Genomic DNA, 9,756 nt, shown 5'->3' with positions numbered 1-9,756 from the left:
CTGAGATGATTCTGAAATTCAGGTGGTATGAAATCAAAGTCATATTTTGGCTCCTGTGGATTTGGTTTAATTTTCCTCAGCTTCAGCTTGAACTTGCCTATGAATAATTGGTGGTCTGTTCCACCAATTAGATGAATTTTAGATATTCCGTTAAGTGATCAGATTTGAGGATTTCTATTTAAAAAGATCCCCTGGTCTGTTTATTTGTGATACGATATCTATCTCTGTATATGTCAGTTTGAAAACTAAAGTGTGCCTGATTCAGGCCATGATCTTTTCAGTTACTTGGTATACCTCTGTGAGCTGGATGATAATTAAGGATGAAGGCTTGATGCCTTTTAGTTGTTGTGTTGAAGAAGAACACTGGATATCCTATAGACTGCCAAAAGAACAAACATCTTGGGGAAAAAATGCAGCCAGCGTGTTCCTTGGAGGCAAGGATGGTGAAACTTCATCTTACATACTTGGGACATGTTGCTTGGAAAGGCTATTCCTTGGCATAGGACTTTTTGCTAGGAGAGGCGGAGGGTCAGTGAAGGAGACGAAGACCTTCAATGAAATGCATTTACATACTGACTGCAGAAATGAGATCAAGTGTGTCAGAGATGATGAGAATGGCCTAGGATAGAATAAGGTTCAAACCTGTTGTTCATAGTGTCTCTGTGAGTCATACTTGACATGACAGCACTAGACCACAACAACGATTATCTGACTGTTTATTTATCTGTCTATCTCTGTATCTATCTGTCTGTCTCTAAACCAAACATATATCATTTCACTTCTTTTTATGTATATATTCAGTGGTGATTCTGTTTGTGTGTAAATGATTTCTTAGCTTCTTATATTTGTGGTCTTATACCAAATTATTCTTTTGTGACTGATTTAAATTATGTGACTAACCAGAATTTGTTCTAGTTTCATCTGTGTTGTGCAATACTATACAAATTCTTTATAGTTTTTTAGCAATGCTTAATATTCTATTTTGAATATACCATAGTTTCTTGTAGTGATTTGTCCATTGATGGACATGTGAGTTGTTCTTAACTCTTTACTAATAGTGCTTCACATTATTCACAATAACAAGTAAATGGAAATGGCCAAAATGCCCATCAACAAACAAAATGGATTGAGAAATTATGGTACATTCACATGATGCAGCACTCAGGAACAAGGATTTTGAATAATACTATATGAGTGAACTAACTCAGCCTCATAAGGATAAATACTGTATAAGACCATTATTGTAAAAATAGATTACTAGTAAGAGGTTTATAAAAATCCAAAGGGGAAAGGAGAGAAAAGGGCGGTGAAGGGGAGATCTTGAGGTCACAGAGTTATTTAGGCAGAGAGAGTGGTGGAAGAAATTTGGAACAATCCAGTGGGGACCTGAAAAGATAGTGTAGTAATAATGGACATGGATCAGTGTAATCAATTTTATAAAATACAGTATCTAGGAATGATACTTTGAAACACAATGTTAGTAGAGGAACGAGTGAAGTACAATGTGTATAAACAAAACACAGATATGCAAATTTTGTAAACAAACCAATATAAAATAAAAATTATTAAAATAAGTAAATAATGCTGTAGTAAATATGGATGTGGGTATGTCAGTTTATGTTGCAGTTATTATTTCTTTAGGATGTATGCCTCGTAGTAGGATTGCTAGATCAAATGATTTTTTTTTATTAACTAAGAAGCTCCACAGTGCTTTCCCTCATGATTGCACTGTTTTACATCTCCAAAACTTTAAAAATTGCATATAGCCAATTTTATTTTAGAATACTTTCATTTTTATAGAGGATTTTGGATATTAGATCTTGTCATTTATTCATGTAAATAGTACCGTATATCTATAACTAATATGTGACTTTTCTCTTTAGGATAAATATCTTTAGATGCTATGATACTTTGTTCCCAAAGCCTTCATTCTGCCTTTTTAAAAGCAATAATGATCATCATTTTCTACTCACATTTTCTTCTGTATATTTTTGTCATTGCTTAAAATATAATTTTCTGGTTTATATTTATTCTTAAGTCATTTACTTTTACTTTTTTCTATTGTTGTTGTAGTTATGTACCATTGAGTAGCAACTGAACTCATATCTGGCTCTGTCATGGATTTTCAGAGTCAGTAAATCACACAGGAGGAGACAGCCCATCTTTCTCCTTCTGAATAGCTGGTGGATTAAAACCACATGCTTTGGGTTGGCAGCACAACTCCTTACCATAGGCCATAAGAGCCCCCCTTTCTATTGGATATAGCTACTTTTCTCTCTATTTTGTATAGAGAACCCTGTGCTGCCAACTCAAAGATATGCAACTTGAACCCACCAGCTACTCTGTGGGACAAAGATGAGCAGTCTTCTCCCATGCGATTTACTGGCTATTTAAGCCTGCTGGAGGATCAGTAATGAGTTGATTCTGACCCAGAGGCACTCAACAACAACAACTCTTCCTCCTCCTCCTCCTCTGTAATGTCTAAAATAGTTTTAAGAAGAGGAACTGCTCGTCATTTAGCACAATTTCTTCTGTGAGGAACAATAATTGTACTAAAATTCTTTCTAATAAGCAGTTTCAAGAAATATTTCGCTAACTTCATTATATTAATTTTAAGTTTGTTGTTTAAATTCCAAAAGTTTGATAAATTTTAAAAAATCCTATGAAAACAATACATGAGTATCCAAAAGAAGGATTCTTTTAAACATTTTTAAAAAAATGCATCTAGGGTACAACTCTATGATCTCAGAGAGTGAATGTTCCAGTAAATTTTTCTGTTAAAAAATGTTGGTCAGAATATTTTCATTGTACTTATTACATGCTAATACTTAAATGATAGAAAACTATTTTAATGAGGAAATTTATTAAGAAAATAAATCAGAATTCTTTGAGATATTTAACATTCTGGGATCATCCAAAAACTTTATTTTTCAGAATTATCAGAAAGCTTTTTGCCAGTCTAGAATAAGACAAGTTCTGGAATAGATTTCTCTCCATTACAGGTTAGTTATTTGTGAAAGAGTTTAACAAGATTGTCCCATTTCAGTTTTGCCAGAAATGTATTTGGAGCCATAATTTGGGGTTTCCAACCCCAAAAATAGTATTTTATTTTATAACAGTTTTATTATTCAACTACTGTAAAACTGCTTTTTTAAAGTATACAAGGTAGTGATATCTAGTTGTATATTCACAGAATTTTGCCATTGTCACACTATTTCCAGAACTTTATCTTCCCAAAAGAAACTCCACACCCAGTAGCAGTCAGTCAGTCTCCATTCTTCCCTGTCTGTCTCCCAGGTCCTAGCAGCCACCAGTCTTCCTGTCTTGATAGACTTTCCTATTCTGGAAATAGGTGGCCTTTTGTGTGTGACTTATTTTACATAGCATGCTGCTTTCAACATTTGATAAGTGTTTTTAATCTTAGGATACTATTCTTACATTGTATTCTCCTAACTTTTCCATTTATTGTAAAAGGTAATGATTTCATAGACAGAAACTAGTATTAAAGAGAGATTAGGTTTTAGTTACAGATTCATTATTTCTAAAAATTACCACTCTGAAATGTTCTTCTGTGTTTAATATATAAACTCTAGGACTCTTTTTAAAGAAAAATTTTAATTAATTAATTTCTTTACTATTGCTTTTATGCTGTGACACTGATGAGTCAAATGCGAGAATGGTTATCCATGGTGGACAGTGTTTGATGGAGCTCTCAGATTAAAACAAGCTTGAAAGCAGGAGTGGCATCCACTTCCATAATTGCTTGCCTCCCAAAACCCTGTGAACCTGGAGAAAGGATGAAAGTTACACGAGTGTTGAGGACTTTCATTCATAGGGTCGCTATGAGCCGCCTATGACTCAACGGCACTTAACAACAACATTGCTGTTATGAGCTCTGGTGGCCTAGTGGCAAGAAGTAGCACTGCAATCCTAAAGGCATGCAGTTCGATGCCACCAGCTGCTCCTCAAGAGAAGGATGGGCAGTCTCCTCCTATTTGATTAACTGTCCCTGAAAACCTGCCAGAGCATCTGCTGTGGGTCTGTTCCAACTCTACAGTAATCACCACCAACAACATTGCTGTTAGGCTTTAAATTTGTCGCTGATGATTCATGCCTACCTGAAAACCAGTAGATTGAAACCTTGCCATGTCCAGCACCATCCTCACATCTCCACCATACTCAAGCCCATCTCATGCAGGGCTTTCTTTTCTTTCACTGGCCCTCTACCTTTCTAGCATGATATATTTTTCCAAGTACTGCCCTCTTTTGACAACATGCCCATGTGTGTGAGACCAAGTTTCATCATCGTTGCCTCTAAGAAGCACCTTGGCTACATTTTTCAAAAATTTGTTTTGTTCTTTTAGCTGTGCAGGGTATATGCAATACTCTTCACCAATACTGCAATTCAAAGGCATCAGTTCTTCAGTTTTCTTTATTAATTGTCCAACTTCCACATGCATAGGAAGAGGTTAAAAATACTATGCTTTAGTCAGGTGCACCTTAGTCTCTAAAATTAACACTATTGCTCTTTAGCACTTTGGAGAGGTCCTTGACAGAAGGGATGATCCAAACGAACAAGACGAAAGCTTGAACTACTAGAACCTGTTGTTATGTGTCATCGAGTCACCTGCAACTCATCACCCTATGTACAACAGCCCTAAACCCTGCTCTTTCCTATGCCAATCTTATTGTCTCCAACACACCTACCCCCATAACCCCAGTCACTAAATCAATCCATCTCATTGATGGTATTCCTCTCTTGTGTTATCTCTCCACTCTTCCAAGTATGACATCCTTCTCCAAGGACTGATCCTACCTTGCCACATGTCCAAAGTATGTCAGACGAAGCTTCAGAATCCTTGCCTCAGAGGGACAGCCAAGTCTCACCCTCTCTAGGACAAACCTGTTTGTTCTCCTGGCAGTCTGGAATATTCAGTATTCTTCTCTAGCACCACAGCTCAGTGATGCATAGTAAATGATTGCAAAGAGCATGGTCTGTATCAGGCATACTTTAGTCTCCAGACTGACATCATTGCTCTTTATTACTATAGAGATGTTTCTAACAGTAGACTTTCCCAGTGCAATTTATCTTTTAATTTCCTGGCTGCAGGTACTAAGAGTGTTGATTGTAGAGCCAAGACTGAAGCTGTTAACAATCTCAATCTCTTCACCATCTGTCATGATGCTGCCAATCGGCCCAGTGATGAGAATCTTTGTTTTCATGATGTTCAATGTATATTGAAGGCTGCTGTCCTTGATCTTCTGCGGCAAGTACTTCAGGTCCTCCTCAGTTTCAGCAAAGAGGGTTGTGTCATCTGCATAATGCAGATCATTGATGATTCTACCTTCAGTCCTGATGCCACATTTTTCCTCTTAGATCCCAGCCTCCCAGATAATCTGTTCCTCATGTAGATTGAAAAGATATGGAGATAGGACACATCCTTGGTGCACACCCTTTCCAATTTCGAACCATGAAATGTTTCCTTACTCTGTTCTGATGACTGCCTCCTGGTCCAAGTACAGATTTCACATAAGCACAATCAAGTGTTCTAGGATTCCCATTCTTCTCAGAGTCAGCCACTGTTTGTTTTGATCTATACATTCAAATGCTTTTACATAATCAATGAAACACAGGTAGACATTCCTCTGGTATTCCCTGCTTTCAGCCAAGATCCATCTAACTAACATTAGATACAGTATTCCTAGTACCATGGCGTCTTCTAAACCCAGCCTGCACTTCTGGACGTTCTCTGTTGATATGCTGTTCCAGTCATTTTTTAATAATCTTTAGCAGAATTTTGCTTGCATGTGATATTAATGACTTTGTTTGATAATTTCCACACTCTGTCAGATCACCTTTCTTTGGAATGGGAACAAATGTAGATATCTTCCATTTAGTTGACCAGGTGGTTGTCTTCCAGATCTCTTGGCACAAGCTGGTGAGCACATCTAGGGCAGAATCTATTTGTTGAAATATATCAATTGGTAATAACATCAATTCCTGGGGACTTGTTTTTTTGCCAGTTCTTTCAGAGCGGCTTGAACTTCTTCATCACCACAGGCTCTTGCTCATATGTTGTTTCATGAAATTTTTCTGTGTTAGCCAATCCTTCTGGAACAGTGACTCTGTATACTCTTTCCATTTTCTTTCTTTCAAAAGTTTATTTAGTATCAAGCAAGAAGAGACTTTGCTTAACACTACAGAACATTTCAAAACTTGAGTTATGGAGTGCGGCATCCCAGGCGCGGAGGGAAAAAAAAAAGACTTGAGTTACAAAAGAAGACCACATTATTTGCACTTGAAATTGGTTTCCCTTTTTACGCATGTTGGAGAGAGAGAGAAAAAAAGAAAATAAACTAGCATATGGCTGAAAGATAAAATAACTAAGCTCTATGGAAACCTTTAAAATGAACGGTGAGGCTTATGTTAGAAGGATGGATTTACATATTTAGTAAACCTACTTGGTTTGTTTAACACTAGTTAATCAAAGTTATGTTTTTCTTTTGAAAGAAAAACATGTTTTTCATATACAGACTAGAAATAACAAAATTTTACATGTCTTTTTTTTTCTGCCCAGTTGACGTTTCAACAAAGTAGTTTCAATTCCATCCATTCAATCATTTTAACCATTCTGATTTATTAAAAAGAGTACACAGGACTGGTGGAGGTTGTCTATTTCACATGAGACAGTACATTCAGTATCTGCTGCAGGGCTGGTCTCTGTAGACCCCCTTCTCCATCTTCGAGGAAGGGGCCTTGTGTCTTGATTAGTCCACTCTTCCTGTCCATAGGAATCATATGTCCCCTCACTGAGTCCATGTCCATAATCATAGTAATCCGTACCACTCTGGGCTGGGGTGTTGTAGCTGTTCTCATAGGAGTCATAGCTCTGGTCATCGTAAGCGGTACCGTATCCATCATCATAGTGTATTCTCCGTAGGTCTCCTGTGCAGGGGGTGGTGGTCGAGGCCGGTATCCGGTCGGGGGCACTCCTCTTGCTCGGGCGTGGGGGGTGGGAGGTGGTGAGCAGCCCCCTTTCTTGGCTCACTGGCCTTCGGGAGGAGAGGACCCCTCTGAGTGTCGGCGTCCCTCGGGGTACACCTACTGCAACTGGCCGGTCTATAATTGCTCCCCTTCCCCTGGTGACTGTGGGGGTAAGGTACACCTCATGTCCACGAGGGACATGGGCGTTTTCCTGAACCTCGGTTCAAGTCCTGGAGCTGGACTTGCCTGATTTCATCATTGTGGTCGGGGATGAGGAACTTCTTGATTTCTTCCAAGGCGTGTCCCATGTGGGCATAGGCATCTGCTGGCGGGGCGAATACTTCAACGAGGACGTGGAGATCATCGTTGAGATGGAAGTACTTGGCTTCTCTGTTTTTCCTCAGCTCTTCTTCCTTTGTCTTGTCCCGCATGGAGCCTTTTCCAAGAATGGACATTTTTTTCAATGTTTCTTCCTGCAAACGCTTCAGGGAATTGCCACGTGGCCTCAGTAGTTTCCCCACAAAGTTGAACTTAAACTCAAGGAAATGAGTTTAAGAAATGCTGAGCGAGTTCGGCACCTTTGATCTTCTGACTCCAGCTCTTTGCACATTTCATTATAATACTTTGTCTTCTCGCGCTTCCCTTTGAAACCTTCTGTTCAGCTCCTTAACATCTTGATTTCTTCCCTTTGCTTTGACTTCTTGGCACTCTAGAGCAATATTTAGAATCTCATCTTGTCAGACATCCATCTTGGTCTTTTCTTCCTCTTATGTCTTTGTAATGACTCCCTGCATTCGTCCTGGATGATGTTCTTGATATCCTTCCACAGCTCATCAGGTCTTCACTCAATTGCTGTTCAAGATCTCAAACCTGTTCCTGAGATGGTTTTGAAATTCAGGTGGGATAAACTCAAGATCATATTTTGGTTCCTCTGGATTTGACTTAATTATTCTTAACTTCAGCTTGAACTTGCCTATGAGTAGTTGGTGGTCTGTTCCACAATCAGCACCTGGTCTAGTTTTCACAGCTGTTATTGAGCTTCTACAGCAGTTCTTTCCACATATGTAATTGATCTAGCCCAAGAAATAATACTCTTGTCAATTTTAGAATATTCTTTTGGTTACATGGATTAGCATTCATCAGTGAGGAATAGAGTAATATGAGTACCAGGAAGAGAAAATCATTGCAGACCATCTTGGAGTGACTATTAGGGGTATATTCTCTTTCCACATCTTTTCTCTTAGTGAGTAAGAAGACACAGACAAATAAAAGTCTTGCTAACAGCTGTTTAAAAAAGCAGGTTTAATTTCCTACTAGTTGAGTTTTTTTAATTTATTTTTAACAGATTCTACAAATGAGTGGCTTTAAAGAAATTTAATTTTATAGTACTTAAATTTTCTAATAATATACTTATTTTCTCATAATTCTGATGCTAAAAGTTCAAATTAGAGTCTCAATGATATTAATTCATTTCTTTCCAGTAATACATGCAGTCTTTGGCTTTTGGCAATGGTAATTTGACTTTTTTTTTGGCTTTTGGCAATGGTAATTTGACATTTTTTTTTTAGCAAAGCTTTCTTTTTTATGATTCTAAATGGTTTACATACAATGTTCATATGCATTGTTTGTTATACTGGATCTTTTCCTCTTCATGACTTTTGTCTTACCAGCTATGTGCTTTTTTGTTCTGTGTCTGTGCTATTCTTTAAATAACTAAGAAGTGATTGTTGTTATGATGATGGAACTGATCCATAGTTCACCCTCCAGCAGGTTTTCAGAGACAATAAGTCACTCTAGAAAAGATTACCCATCTTTCTCCCATGGAGCAGGTAGTGGATTTGAACCATCTGCTTTAGAGTTGGCAGTCCAGCTCTTTACCACTAGGCCACATAGGATTTTGGAAGACCTATTAATTCTGAAGGTGATGACCAGTCCTGCTTCTTAGTCTGTTTGGAAGCTCTGCTGAAACCTCTCACCATGAGTGACCCTGCAGATATTTGAAATATCTGTAATACAGCTTTCAATATTCTAGTTCTGTGCAAGTACCACAGTATAGCAACCTGGCAAATGAATGGTGATTGTAAGCTTTAGTTAATTCTTTCACTAATTACTTCAGGTAGAGGATTTATTTATTTTGTTTTTTAAAATTTTTATTACCTGAATAAATTACAGAGCAAATTAGATTTTCATTCAAGAGTTCATACATATTTTTTGTGACATTGATTGTAATCCCCATATTATAATAGCAGTCTTCCACTTCTCCCTGTGTTTTAAATGTTTTGTCTATTCTAGTTTGTTGATATGTATTTGTTTGATTTCTCCTATGACTATGTTTATGGTAGTGATAAGATATGGGAGATAAATAATAATGTGAGATAATGCTTTGATGTAAACCAATATAACTTTTTTCTTTTTGAAAATATTAAAATGATTTTGGAAATATGACAAATCTGGGGAAAGAATAACTTAGAAATAGTTTTAAATTTCAGCTACCAAGAATGAAGTTATCCCTTGCATGCTAAATTGCACATTTCTAGATGCTTGATTGAACCATGTTACCGGCCTCTACTTCTGAAGGAACATTCAGCTCTAAAATGGTTTTGGGAATTTGGGTAAACTTTGTTAAAAATTTCTTCCTATAAGATTTATTTTAATTATTACCTAACTTGGGAGGGACTAAAGAGGATTATGCTGAGTGAACTAACTCAGTCCCACAAGGACGAATATTGTATAAAACCATTATTGTAGAATAAGGATACAAGGGGTGTGGG

At 37.4% G+C, this 9,756-nt stretch overlaps 1 protein-coding gene and 1 pseudogene across 2 annotated transcripts in view; one reads left to right on the top strand and one right to left on the bottom strand.

Annotated features, from left to right (window-relative positions):
• FAM73A (family with sequence similarity 73, member A) overlaps nt 1-9,756 on the top strand; it is a 154,295-nt gene that overhangs the window by 105,645 nt on the left and 38,894 nt on the right. The window lies entirely within an intron of this gene.
• The window catches only part of LOC102864874, a 9,870-nt pseudogene continuing 6,810 nt past the window's right edge, over nt 6,697-9,756 (bottom strand).

Source organism: Elephantulus edwardii, unplaced genomic scaffold (assembly GCF_000299155.1).
Source record: "Elephantulus edwardii isolate Elephantulus edwardi_28Jun2011 unplaced genomic scaffold, EleEdw1.0 scaffold00069, whole genome shotgun sequence".
Taxonomy (NCBI): Eukaryota; Metazoa; Chordata; class Mammalia; order Macroscelidea; family Macroscelididae; genus Elephantulus; species Elephantulus edwardii.
Note: the sequence above shows the minus strand (reverse complement) of the source record. Positions and strands in the feature narration are given on the sequence as shown.